Genomic DNA, 15,328 nt, shown 5'->3' on the forward strand with positions numbered 1-15,328 from the left:
ATTGTAGGATGGCCACACCAGTCCGGCAATTTGCTGGACACCACCTCGGTGCCATCCGGATCTCGGCGCGTTCGACTCACTGTACCGCAACAGTGACCGCAACTCAGCTGGACACGCCGTCTTTCGGCGCAGCATTGTAGGATGGCCACACCAGTGCGGCAATTTGCTGGACACCACCTCGGTACCATCCGGATCTCGGCCCGTTGTGCTGCCTTCGGCCTATTCGCACATCGGTCCGCTACTGACGCCGCCTCACGTGCCAACGGATTTTCTACGCTTTTTGTAGCCCTATGCCGCATAACAGGTCATGTGACTTGTTTATAAAATTTTTCATTGGTTCATTTTACTTTTGGTTTCCTAAAGATGGAAGGCTTGGTCATATGACCTAAAAATAATACTTTTCATTGGTTTAGAACATTTTTTTTTCCCAAACGATGAAAGCCCCACCTTGTTTCTGGATCATTCAGACTGAAGCTGGCGTCAGCATGAGAGCACCACCATCTCGTGGCTCCGTCGTGGTCATTCCGCGAGCAATCATGGCAGCCGCTCCCCACCGGAAGCCTGCGGGAGTCGGGGCCCCCAAGACTTTTGTAGAATCTTCACGGCTGAGGGGACGCTTTTCGAGAATGGAGCCCAAGCCCTAGCAGGCAAGCGTCCGAGTTCCAAAGTGTCCCAGGGCCATTTCACTGGACCAGGCCCAAAACCGAGGAGCCGTCCGCCATTTTAAGAGCCATGTGGCAGCCGCCTATCGCTGCACTGCAAGAGTGGGAGCAACTCAACAACATGGTGAGCGAGACGCTGTAGCCGCAAGAGCGGGCGCAACTCAGCTAGATGGCCGCCACCTGGGGAGGCCCGTTCACGCCGCCTCCCCCACCCCCGGGCCGCCGCACGCCAATTTTCGGAGCAGCATTGTAGGATACCAAAACCAGTGCGGCAGTTTACTGGACATCACCTGGGTGCCTGTCGTACATGTTGTGTCAGCCATGTGACACTGGACACAGACCGCTACTGACGAGGCCTCCCCCCGCACCACCCGGGACGCCCCACGCTGTTTTTCTGTGCTGCATTGTAGGATCCCTAAACCAGTGCGGCACCCAGGCGACATCACCTGGGTGCCGTCCAGAACTCTGCACGTTGTGCTGCCTTGGGACTATTCGCACAAAAGACAGCTTCTAACCATTGTTGCTTTTTGTGTTGAAAAATGTTTAAATGTTTTTAGTTTTTGTTCCGTTCGTTAAAGTTAATAGTTAATAAAGTTTTATAATCTTACTTTGTTGGAGTGTTATCTATTTTTTTAAAAACGGGTGAATGGGGCCTTGAATCGGGTTATTGTCAAGTGTGGGCTTTGGAAGTGTGCTGCTGCAGGATCGGACATTTCAAACTCAAATGCACGTTCTTTTTCTTACCTTTCCGAAGCATGGAGCGCAATAGCAGGCAGAGAAAGGGTGATGCACGTGTTGAACACTACCTGACCTGGCAAGTTGCTGGCAGTGCCCCCCCGCCCGCTCCTGAAAGAGGGCACACACACACACCGCCGCTCCGAGTACTTCACAAATCTTTAAAAGACCATGCGCTTGTTCATGAGGCTTAAATGGTTTATCACCTCTTCTAGAACCCCTGCATCGACCCTCTGACGTTTCCTGGAAAAATTACCATGTAACACAATACCAAGCCCTGTCAGCTAAAACCCCCAAGGAATCGTGGGGCATATTATCAAGGGGGTTTATCTCCGCTTTTTTGGCTTTAAAAGCCATGAAAGCGGAGATAAAATTATCTCCCTATTACCAAGCTGTCGCTAACACCAGTTAGTGACAGCTAAAAGGAGATAGCGACCATCTTGGGCCCCGCTTTGCATGTCAGTGATACTTATCACTAATGACATGCAAAGTGGCGTGCCAAGATGTTAGCGACTGGAAACAGTCCCTAACATCGCTATCTTCTATTACCAACTTTTGGAGATATTCGCGCTAAGCGCGAATATCTCCAAAATCTAACACCTGCCCTGAGCAGTTCTTAGCCATGTTATCCAATGGGAGGTGGATAACATGGCTAAGAGCATTTGCTCGATAATACATGAATATCACTGACTTTTCTGCGATAATAGCAAGGTTTATCTGCGATAAAAATCGCCGATGTGCGGCGATAATTTTTGTCTCTAAACAAGTTAGAGACAAAAATTATCGCTAGTTGTTCGTAATATGCCCCCGGGTTTTTGCTTGCAGAAATCGGGAGGCGGGAGACTAGCACTGAAATCAGTAGTCACACGCCTGAATCGGGAGGATTGGCATGTCTGAATTCTCTACAGCTGGGGCCATAAACTACATCCGCAGGGGTAGGTGATAGCCTGGGACCAGCCTGGCATCTAAAATGGCTGCCGTGCACGACAAAATTGTGGCATTGGAAAAAAGGCAAGATGGCGCAGCCGCTGGAAGAGATGTATCAACATATATCAGCCTCCTCAGCCACCCTCAGGAAACATAGGGGATTAGGATACGTCTCCCGCACCCCCTTATACCTAGTACTTTAATTAACGAAGCACAAAATGGCGAATTCCCGTTTCGCTACCAGTTTGCGGCCCAGTTCGCGGCCCGTGAAGCGCTTCTACCGTGAAAAATCATTTTTTTTTCTTTTCCCCACGGGACCCTTTAATAACCCCAACAACATTCCTAGGGGGTCAAGAGGGGGATACCTTGCCCCCTTTCATTAAATTCCCCCTTAGTTTTTCACCTCTTCTTCTCTCTCGATCCTACCGAGAGACAAGATGGCGGCCGCTCCGGACTGTCACGCAGCAAAAAAAAAAAAGCTCACGCACAGCCGCTGGAAGAGATGTATCAACATATATCAGCCTCCTCAGCCACCCTCAGGAAACATAGGGGATTAGGATACGTCTCCCGCACCCCCTTATACCTAGTAATTTAATTAACGAAGCACAAAATGGCGAATTCCCGTTTCGCTACCAGTTTGCGGCCCAGAGCGCGGCCCGTGAAGCGCTTCTACCGTGAAAAATCATTTTTTTTTCTTTTCCCCACGGGACCCTTTAATAACCCCAACAACATTCCTAGGGGGTCAAGAGGGGGATACCTTGCCCCCTTTCATTAAATTCCCCTTTCGTTTTTCACCTCTTCTTCTCTCTCGATCCTACCGAGAGATAAGATGGCGGCCGCTCCGGACTGTTTAGAATGTTGACAGACACCGGAGAGCCAATCAGCTTTCTGCGCGCAAAGTTCCGAAACGCGAAAAGTAAGCGGACCGGATCGCTGCCCGGAGCGCTGTTACAGATATATATCTTGATTTAAACGTTAATTTCTCAAAATCCACTGAAGCACATATATTGAGACCTAGCAAAGGCACATCGGGCTAACAGTCCCTACAATTTTGCCAAGTTTCGTGCAAATCCATTCAGCCGTTCGAGCTAAAAGTGAGTCCAACCGCCCTATGGAAAACTCAATGCAAAAAACGCGTTTTGGGACCCCCCTTTTTTCTCAGCCCCCCCTTGACGAAACCCCACCAAATTTTCAGGGGCTGCTCAGAAACAAAATGTGCCATTTTCCTGAAAATTTCAGCCGATTCCGTGCACAAACGCCAAAGTTATTAGACATAGAAATTTCAGAAATCCCATAGACAAATAATCCTAACTATATATACCTACTGGCGATAGCGTCAAGGTGTATTGAAGAATAAGTGAGTGTATGAGTGTCTGAATGGATGATTTAGTGGGAGCATGACTGACTGTAGAAGTGAGTGATTTAACATATCTTAGTGAATGCATGGGTGGATGACTAATCTGTGTGAATTTCTATATCAGTCTGTCAGTTGCTATGTAAGGGGCTGCTTGTGTTGATAAGTAGTTACATGAGTGTTATATGGGTTAATAATTGGTTGTCTGAGTACCTGTATGGGTGCCTGAATGTCTGTGTGGGTGGTGGTGTGGGGTTGTGACTCTCTCCATGGATGTGTGAGTAGGTGATTCACTGGGTGTATGAGTTCATAAGTGTGTGCACAAGGGGCTGTATGGGTGAGTGAGTATGAGTGTGGCTGTGTTGGTGAGTGAATGGAAATCTCAGTGGTATATGTGTGGCTAACTACATATTTGAAAGGAAGTATATGTGAGTGTTGGAGTATATAAGTGACTATATGTGAGAGTGAGTGATTGTGAAATTGGCTGTATGGATGAGTGTGTGTTTGTGTAAGTGGAGGATAAGTATCTGTTAGTACCTATATGAATAAGTGAGTTGGTTTGTGTATAACTATATAGTTGAATAAATGGCAGTGTGATTGATTATTTGGGTGACTGACTAGGTGAATGATGTATGGTGTGTGAATGTCTGTATGGGTACATGAGTGCATGTACCAGTTGCTGTATTGATGAGAAACTACATGAATGAGTGACTGTACAGGTGAGTGAGTGGATGTGTGTATAGATGTATGGATCAGTGAGTGGGTATGTACTGACTGTTGTTGGTGTGTCTATGGTTTCGAGAATGGTAGGCTGTATTTTAGAGTGGGTGTATGAAAGGTTATATAAGGGTATGAGGAGGTGCTTCAGATATTAAGCGGTTAATGTCAACCGTGATTTCATTTGAGCTGTCATCATTGATGTCACTGACCATGTCATGACTGATGTAATATTTGACATCATCAGCAGTGCATTGCAGGGGCATGAGTTATAGTTAGCTCAGCTAATTATAAAGACTGAATCTCCCTGGTTTAGTAAGAATGAAATATCAGCCCAACTATAATGTCCCTGAAATCTGGGGTTTTTCCAGTGAATATGTAAGGTTTTCTAAATGGTAATTACTAACTATAATGTCCCTGAAACCTTTGTTTCTTTCAGTGAATTTCTAAGGTTTTTTAAATGCGAATTTCTAACTATGCCTACATAGGTAGGACATGTGCAGACAGAGGGTGAAAGGCTCAGAAAGAAGCAAGAGAAGTTTAGAATGAATTTCCCTGGTTTAGTAAGAATGAAATATCAGCCCAACTATAATGTCCCTGAAATCTGGGGTTATTCCAGTGAATATCTAAGGTTTTCTAAATGGTAATTACTAACTATAATGTCCCTGAAACCTTTGTTTCTTTCAGTGAATTTCTAAGGTTTTTTAAATGCTAATTTCTAACTATGCCTACATAGGTAGGACATGTGCAGAAAGAGGGTGAAAGGCTCAGAAAGAAGCAAGAGAAGTTTAGAATGATGCAAGAGAGCTTAGAAAGGGGAATAAATGTGCAGAAAGAAGCACGAGAAATGTAGAAAGTGGCACCACAAGTCCAGAAAGAGGAAGAAAGGTACAGAAAGAAGACAGAGACATCCAGAAAGATCCAACAAAGGTGCAAAAAGAGTCTTAGTTCGGCTGTACCTTTCCACAGATTAATACAAAGTAGCATAATCACAAATTCTTCTCCCAAGATGTCTTAAAGCTCACTTTTCTCCTGAGGGATCACTATTCATGGACTGCTCAGAATGTTAGGCCTACCAATTTTAAAACTGCAATCCTAACCAAATCACTGTTATAAGTCGCACTAAGTTTGTGAAAGTGTTTTTGCTTTCACTTAGTGACATGTTACATAAAAATAAACATAGAATTAATCGAACACAAAGAAGCAACAGAGGTGCAGAAGGCAACAAGAGATGTACAGAAAGAAGCAAGCGAGGTGCAGAAAGAAGAAAGGCAGATGCAGAAAGAAGCAAAAGAAAAGCAACAGATGTGCAGAAAGAGACAAGACAACTTCAGAAAGAGGCAAGATAGGTGCAGAAAGAGGAAAGAGGGAAGCAGAAAGAGGCAAGAGGGGTGCAGAAAAAGGAAGAGGGATGCAGAAATAGAAAAGAGGGGTGCAGACAGAAACAAGAGAGGTACAGAACGAAGCAATAGAAGTGCAGAAAGAAGCAACAAAGGTACAGGAGGCAAGAAACTACAGAAAGAGGAAAGAAAGTTGCAGAAAAAAGCAAAAGGGGTACAGAAAGAGGGAACAGGTGTGCAGACAGAGGTGAGACAGGTGTAGAAAGAGGGAAGAGTGGTACAGAAAGAGGCAAGTGGGAAGCAAAGGTTTGCAACAGAGGTGCAGAAAGAAGCAAGAGCAGTGCTGAAAGAACCAACAGAGGTGCAGAAGGAGTCAAGAGGGGTACAGAAAGAGGCCAAGGAAGAGCAGAAAAAAGCAACACAGACGCACAAGGAGGAAAGAAAAGTACAGAAAGAAGGAGCAGAAATGCATAAAGATGGTACATAAGTGAAGAAAGAAGCAACAGAAGTGCAGGAAGAAGCAATTGAGGTACAGAAAGAGGCAAGAGAAGTGCCAAAAGAGGTGAGAGAGGTACGGAAACAGACATGAAAACACGAAAAGTGCAGAAAGAGAGAACAAGTGTTGCATAAAAAGGTAAGAGGTACAGAATGAAGGAAGAGGAGTGTAGAAAGAGGCAAGACCGGTGCAGAAAGAGGGAACAGATGCGCAGAAAGAGATTCGAAAAGGGCAGACACAGGTGAGAGAGGTGCAGAAACAAGCAAGGGAGGTACAGAAATAGGCAAGACTGGTGCAGAAAGAGGGAAGAGGGGTACAGAAAGAGGCAAGAGGGGTGCAGAAAGAGGGAAGAGGGGTTCAGAAAGAAGCAAGAGGGATGCAGAAAGAAGTAAGATAGGTACAGAAACAGGCAAGAGAGGTGCAGAAAGATGGAAAGGGGTACAGACAAAGGCAAGAGAGGTACAGAAAAAGGCAAGAGATGTGCAGAAAGGGGAAGATGGGTGCAAAATGAGGCAAGGGGGTACATAAAGAGGCAAGAGGGGTACAGAAAGAAGCAGGAGAAGTGATGAAAGAGACAAGAGATTTGCAGAAAGAAACACGCAAGGTGCAGAAAGAGGCAAGAGAGGCGCAGCAAAGAGCAAGAGTGGTTTGTGAACCATTAGTACTCAAACCAATTGTATTTTTCATTGAAAAAAATATGTGTGTGTGTGTGTTTGTGCATATTTATTTATTTATTTATTTATTTATTGGCATTTGTAAAGCGCAGCATATACCCTGGGGTGTCTTGGCGCTGAATAATTTGCCGGCTGGTTGAAACTGCCTTGCTCTGATGATTATTCTATACCTGGAGTCATTTAGAGGTTTATTTATTAAACAGCCAAGTTTTTAATTTCTTGCGAAATTGGAGTAGCGTGGGACATGCCCTAATGTCCTGGGGTAAGGTATTCCAAAGTTTGGAAGCCGCCACTACAAACCGTTGGTCTCCCCACATCACAGTTTTGGTTCGAGGTACCATAAGTTGGTTACTGTTAGTAGAGCGCAGTTGGCGTGTGGGTTGGTACGGTCGTAGGTGGTCTTTAAGGAACTGTGGACCCTGTTTGTTTAGGACTTTGTATACAATGCACTGGGATTTGAATCTGGCTCTATTCTGAATCGTCAACCAGTGTAGTTTGGGAATGGCATTGGATAAAGGAGCAAATTTTGGAATTCCCAGAATGAGACGTGCTGCTGCGTTCTGTATAGTCTGCAGTTTTTTTAGGACTCTTGCTTGGGCGTTGATAAAGAGCCCATTGCAATAGTCTAAGGATGTCAGGACTAATGAGCTCACCATATGGTTTCCTAGTTTTCATTGGAAAACCGTCTTTTGACTTGCCTATATCTTTGACATTGGTTGGCAAATCTTCACAAGATTTTCCATAGAAAGTGTCATAGTAAGTCTTGTTGTGCATGGCACATTTCAGGGTGGTCCGTGAAGCAGGGGCCGAGAGAAAAATAGGGCTAACAAAAGTGCATTTTCACATGGTAATTCGCATAGTATGCGGGTTTACTACCCCCACCCTGCCCCTCCCCATCCTGCATCAGTGAGTTTCAGGTTCAATCAATATGATATCTGGAATTATGATTTATATAGTGTTATATATTTTCCCACTTGGTCTACTCCTGCCCTCCCCTGTCCTCCTTTCCCTCTTGGTTCCATCTCAGAATCCTCTGGTGGAGGTGTTTTAGAATGTTCAGAGTTCTCTGACAGCAGTGGAGGACTGGCAAGCTGAAGGTGTATTGTTCCATACTTGCAAATAAAGTATATTGCACTAACTTACTGCCTCCCTACTTTCTTTGTTTTGGCAACAAGCTTCAGGATGCTGTGACAGGGACAGCAATTCACCATCACCCTGTTGATTTGCATCTTGCCTGTCGCTCTGGTGCCAGTTTCAGCTCCTGATCTACTGCATTGTTCCAGTGACTGTCAGATTTACAGAGCCTGCCTGATATCCGGTCTCATTGTGCAGTGAGTAGGCCCCATCTTGCTGTGCTGGTCTCAGCCCCCCTGGTGGGCAGAGGATGATCGATTGAAGCCTGGAACTGCTACACCATTCTGGTACCTCCCTTTGGCCCTGCCTGCTCCTGCTTCCCATTTTCCAGCTTTGGACCTGCTTGTAAAGTATTGCTGGCCCAGGTTTTTGATTTACTTGCAGCCGGCGTACAGCCATGCATCAGGGTATTTAAGCTTGCAGTGGAACCTTCCCTCGTGTTTCCTGTACGCTCTGGTTCCCACAGGAGTCACTTTGTTTTGTGGTCCATCTGGGAGGCTCGTAGTGGAACTGTGCATCAATGTACTAAAGTAGCGTATGACCACGTAGTTGGCTGCAGACATTACTTTGCAGTGTGTTATTGAGGAACTCAGCTTTCTCTTAAAGCTTGAGGCGCCACGCTTGAAACTTCCTTGGCGCTCATGGGTATTGGCGCTGCTTCTTTGTTTCTTAGGGTGTCTCAGTTCTGCTTGTTGTGTCCGCTGGGATATTTTTAGCCATGCTTTCCTTTGGCCATTTCAGGACGCGGGATTCTCCTCAGTGCGTCGGAGGTCTCCACAGCGTTTATTAAAGGAGCTTCCTGTCAACGCTCCTCCCGGGATCTTCAGGCTGGCTTCCGGTTTCAGGACAGCAGCATAGCAATCGGACTCAGCTCTTTCGTTTTCATTCGTACTCTTGCTGATATTATTTTCTGCACTGCTGGATAGCCCCAGACGGATTTAGGAACTTCACACTTAGTAATAAAAACTTGTGCAATCTTACTCTTATTGCAGTGCTTTGAGACTCATTTTATGTGCACATCTAAGAGTTATGTATAAATTAACCCTATTTTTCCTCCCACAGGTTCATGCTGCATTTATTCTATTTCTCAAGTCCTCTGATAACTGGTAATTAATTGTTTCCTACCTCCAGTTCACCCCATGAGGCAATATTGGGCATTTTCCCATCTCATTTACATTTAATTGTCTCTTCCTCACCATTGCAGGTGCTGGCTTGAGTCAACCGCTCCCTTTTCTGAACGAAATAGGTGAACTGGAGATACCTTGGGGGAGGTAGGTTGGAATTTTTAAATCATATCTCATAGCTTTCGGGGGAGGTAATTTTTCATCTGCAAGAAAACAGCATATTCTTCTGCACAATTTGGAAGGAATGTTTATGAGGATATCACTGGGAGGCAGGCTGATGAGGAACTAGAGGAGGGAGAAGCAGGTGTTGATGTTTATGAGTTCACTTTGATGAAGTTAGAGTCCCATTTCTGTGAAAAGATAAATGTGGTCTTAGACAGGCACACATTTTTCAATAAAGTTCAGAAAAAGGAAGAGAAGGTTTCCTCTTATGTGACAGCTTTAAGAGGCTTGTCATCCACATGTGATTTTGGAGCTCTAACCGATTCCCTTATTATGGACCAGTTAGTTAGATGCACCAATGACCTGAAAGTACAGGAGGAACTGCTCATCAGAAACACATACCTGTAAGAAGCCATCATCATTGCTAAGGGCACACAGCACACTTAATTGTGTGTTAAAGAGATGAATAAGGAGAGACTAAGAATGAAGTCAGTGACGAGATGGTGTGTAAAGTAAGCGAGAAGAGTAAAGAGGGTTCCCACAATAGAACAGAGAAGTTTCTCTGCTTTACATGTGGGAGTCCCACCCATCTGGCTAATGATTTTAAATACCCAGCTAAAAGTGCAGTTTGCATGAAATGTAAGAAGAAGGGTCCTTTTTCTAAAGTGTGCAAAGCTTTTAGTGGAAATGTACATTTGGTAAATGGGGTAGATGTTGAAGAGGAGGAGAGCAAAGGGTATGTCTTCCAAATGGACCAAGGAGAAGTTGGGGATAAAATGCAATATCCCACTTGTAACATAAGTCTTGATGGAGAAATGGTTAAGTTATCTGCAGATTCATGTTCTCCATACACCCCGATTGAAAAGAGACTTTTTTATGAAAAGTTTGCTAAACATAATGTTATTATGGAAACTGTTCACATATGTCCTGGGGGATACAACAAAGAACCCATTCCTCTAGAAGGCATGGTGTGAATGAGAATGTCTTTTAAGGACAGGCACAAGGTGGGGAAGGTTTATATCATGAAGAAGGGTTCAAACCTATTGGGGTGGAAACACCAGAAGGAATTGGGCATCACCCTGGATCCAAACAATGTAGATCATGTGTTATTAGTTGAACCACCAGTGGTGGGTGGCAACCTCACCAAAGAGTTTCCATAAGTTTTTACTGAGAAATTAAGAAAGTTGAAACATTATATTCACATTATTGTACTTAAAGATGGAGCACATCCTATAGTACATAAGACTAACTCTGTACCACTGCTCATGAGGGACCCTTTAAGGTTGGAAATGGGAAAACTAGGGTGTAATAGAAGAAATTGAATTTAAACAGTTGGCGCCCATTGTTCTCACCACCAAGGACAATGACAAGAACATTTGTTTATGCGTGCACTTGAGGGATCCCAATGCAAGCATCATGGTGGACAGACATCCTTTCCCAAGGATGCATGAGATGATAAGTACCATTCAAGAAGTATTTCAGCGTCCTTGATTTGTCCTCGACATACCACCAGGTCAATCTCTATCCGGAGTCCCAGTGGTTAACGGCGTTACCTACACCCTTTGGTAATTTCAAGATTCTGAGAATATTGTTTAGGGCTAGCTTCAGCCGCCTCAGCCTTTTAAAGAATAATGCAACACATACTCAGGGATTGTGTCAAAACATTGTGTTTTCAGGATGACATACTTATATATGTTGCCTGTGAAGGGGAACACTTTTCATATGTTAGTAATGTGTTGAGAAAACTGAGAGATGCAGGATTCACAACTAAGGAATGTAAACGTAAATTGGAAGTGACATCTGTTGACTATCTAGGTCACACAATTTCTGAAGAAGGCATCAAACACAAAATTGATTTGGTTGAAGCTGTGGCAAAAGCTCCCACCCCCACTTGTAAAGAGGAGATTTTGTCATTTTTGGGTTTGGCAGAGTATATGTCCAAATACATTTAGAATTACCACATATGAGTGGGGAGGAGACCATGAGAGGGCATTTGAAGACCTAAATAAAGCCATTATCACAGTTCCCCACATTGGAAATTTCAATGCAGAAAGAGAAACAATGATATTCACGGATGCTAGCAGCAAAGAGATTGGCACAACTCTTTCACAGAGAGTAAACTACAAATAGAAGGTAGCCACAATTGCATCCAGGGCGCTAACAGGGGCAGAGGTCAACTATTCCATGGTAGAGAAGGGGAGTTTGGCTGTGTATTGGGCAATAAAACAAATTTAAGTTTTTTGTTTGGGCTATGCCTTTTGAACTGTGCACTGATCACAAGCCTTTGCTGTCCTTCTTTTCAAAAAATGATATGGAGAACATGACACCCCGCATTGCCAAATGGCTATTGGGCCTTCAAGGTTTTAATTTCAAAATGATCTATGTTCCAGGGTCAAAGAACTGTGTAGCAGACTTCTTATCCAGAGCCCCAGTAGAGGGGAACGGTGAAAATATCCTTCCCAATGAAGCGATTTTGTAAGTTTCCCTATCTGCTGTAGTACAAGAGCAAGGGGATCTCCATATGGAACAAGATCAAGACCTTAAAACAGTTAAACAATATGTTATCAAGGAGTGGCCCGCCAAATGCAAAAACTTACCCAAAGAAGTACAGTTCTATTGGAATGTTAGAGATGAATTACCTTAGAGGGTGATATCCTACTTAAATCAGGGAAAATAGCCCCACCTGGAGGTCTATGTGACCACATTTTAAACCTTAATCACAAAGGACATTTGGGAAGAAGCCTCAGTAAATCAAGATTAAGATCTGAATACTGGTTCCCCTATATGGATCATCTGATGGAGGGGAAGGTTTGGGATTGTCATGCCTGTAGCCTCAGTGACAAATCCAAAAGTCTGAGGCGCATCCCACTCCTTCCCATTGAAGCTGCCACGGTTCCTTGGAACAAGTTAGGTCTTGATATAGCGGGACCCTTCCAGGCCATTGGGCCACAGAACAAATACCTATTTGTCCTCATTGATTATTATTCTAACTGGATCACACAGAAGTTTGTTAACGCAATCAGCACAAAGCCTCTCACAAACTTTTTATGTGAGGTGTTTCCAAGGAGGGTATCCCATCCACTATCATAAAAGACAATGGGGTCTGAGAGGAGGAATTTTTTTTTAGCAGACATGTCCATTTCTCACGTTCGTACACCATTATACTGTCCCATGGCCAATGGGAAAGTGGAAAGAGCAAACAGGTTGTTAAAGGAGTCTAAACAATTGGCCATTGCTTATGGCAAACCCATAGACACTAGTGTAAGAGAAATGCTATGGTCGTACCATACCACACCCAATATCACCATGGGTTTGTCTCCCTTTGTGTGGTATTGGGTTCTTCAGACCTACATACTCTGCAAAAACTCCATAACACCGTAACATAGAAGTTGGCACGGAAACTGGAAATGCAAAAGACAAGTTTATTAAGACCCCATGGGGTGGTGGTACATTCCTACAGAACCCTTCGGTAATGCAAAAAGTATCACACCGAACATCGGTGCGCGACCTCTTTTATACATTTTTACAGTAATAAAAAGAGTAGGCGGGATACATTTGTTCAGTTTAGGTACATATAAGGACATTTCTGGAACACAGCCAACTTGTGGGAGGAGTTTTAGTGCCACTGGAGATTTTGGGGAACATTCCTAAGCGATGACTGTCCACTAATACAAAGGGTTTGACTACGCATGTGTGAGCATGACCAGTACTAAAATAGCCTGTTGCTGGGCAAGTTAGATGGTCATTGGTACAGAGAAAGGACAAAAGGGCATGCTGACCACGAGGCAGCATGTTCATGAAGATGGAAGCCAGTAATACAAAATGGCCTCCGCAAACGTGGTCAAGATAAGGAGGAAGTCGTGTAGCTGAGCTAAACGCTAACCCAATCATTGTCAAATTACAACAGACGACCCTTTTAGCGTTTAGCTGAAGCTACCTCATAATGGACATAATCGGGATACTCATCATCAGTATTAATCAACATAATATTCGTTATCTCTCGATTAATCATTTGCTCATTCTTAGCAATGGCTCGTTTGGATGGAATACAGGCAGAAATACATATAGAACATAACATAGGGCCACATTAAATACATAGGCAAAGGAAGAAGAGTATCCCAATTATTATACATAAAATTGTTAACAATTTCCAACCCCAAGTACCGAGCAAAGTCCAGAACCATCTTGAAAATAACCATGTACCGTTTTCAGGATGTATTTCAGCAGCTATTTTATGCAATTTAGAAATAGCATCATATACAGAAGGTGAATTATCAGGGACATATACACAACAACTACTGCCAATAATGCGGCATGCACCCCCACGATCAGCTAACACTACATCTAGAACCATACGGTTCTGGAGCATTGCAATTCTGGTAATTTGAAGTTCCTCAGTTAAATTCCCTAGGGCAAAAACTGTTTCATTAGCAACAGCTTCCACAACACGTGTTAGCCGTCTTATTTTTCTGCTATTTAGGGCAGCACCAACAAAGGAAAAGAGGCCTAAATTGAAATCAGCATATTGCTGCAGAGATGTATCTGTCTGGTCAACGTCATCAATTTCTAATGTTCTCTTCACCCTGTTTAGTATAAAATCATGGTATAACACAAAGTCATTATGATACATGGGTGGGGCAATAAATACAGGGGGTAATACAAAGGATATGTAACATGTTCCTAACCATCCAAAGGGAAGACGGTGATAAACTTCATTTCCACAAATGAAGTAAGTGTTTCGTGAAGCTACAAAAGCGATACCATTTGGAGTGTCAAAGGTGAGAGTTGTATTACATTCACTTCTCCCTACTGGGATAGTACCTTTATTTCGGACACATAAATCAGCTTTGGTATCAATAACTGTAATCACAGGCAAACGACATATTTGTACGCCTCTGATTAGTGTAAGCGCAAGGCAACGACACATTATCTGGTCGATATTCTTCCCATTCGAATTTAGTTCCTTCTGCTTGCGGGTAGCCATCTCGGTCATTATAGCAAACCTTGTTAAGCCGGAAAAGCAGTCCACCTTTTGTCGGCCATCTCAAAGTAAACAGAAGAGTGTACCAAGCATTACAAGAACCATTATGAGAGAACGGAAGAGGAATAAGCGGAGTGCCTCCTTTCTTCTGATTTCCAGGCAACATTCCACATACCAAACAGTTTGAAGTGTTCGTCATATTATGGGTGTGATGTAGAATTTGAATGAAACTGTTATTTAGATAAGTCTGTCTATGTCGTTCTTCATGATAAGGCAAGGTAAAATGAAAATGTTCAGATGGGATTGGAGTAGTAGGCAATAAATACTCTCTTGCTGGAGCCAATCGCTCTACAACCCAAGCTATTACTGCTATTACCACAATGGTCGCAACAAATGTCTCAAAACAAAACAACTAAAAAAAAAAAAATATGAGTGCTGAGCTCCGAGGTAGCCGCTGGTTTCTTCTCCGAGATTCAAGACGGGTGTCGCTACACTGGGCGGAACTGATCCCTCCCCTTGATATTTTCAGCTTCCTTTTTCACAAACGCCAGAGCGGTAACTCAACCAGTCTCGCACAAAACAGCTGCTCTCCTTGGCCGTAGATTGTATCTTTCTTCACCAGAAACAGTGTGGTCCGGGAAGGCTCCCTCCGATTCAGTAGACGTAGTAGCTGGGCTCTTCTCTGAGTCCAAGATGTCTCGATAATCAGACAGCACAGTGGGGTTCACCAGATCCGGAGAAACACGATGACAATGAGTAGAATGCACCCACCGCTTCTTGTTTGTGACTCGTACAGCCGTTCGTGAGTCGCCAGCAGCACTTGCTCAGGGCCACGCCACCTTGGCTCCAAGCTGCTGGATCTCTCAAATGATCAGATCATCACATAATCCCCAGGACGAAGATTGTGAGCCTCTCCAATGGAATTATCGGGGAGCGCTTCTCGAACCTGTTGATAAATAGAGAGTAAATCATTTGTTAATCGTGCCAAATAATCGTTCATCACTATACAAGCACATCATGTA

The sequence above is a fragment of the Lissotriton vulgaris genome, chromosome 1_1, assembly GCF_964263255.1.
Source record: "Lissotriton vulgaris chromosome 1_1, aLisVul1.2, whole genome shotgun sequence".
Lineage (NCBI taxonomy): Eukaryota > Metazoa > Chordata > Amphibia > Caudata > Salamandridae > Lissotriton > Lissotriton vulgaris.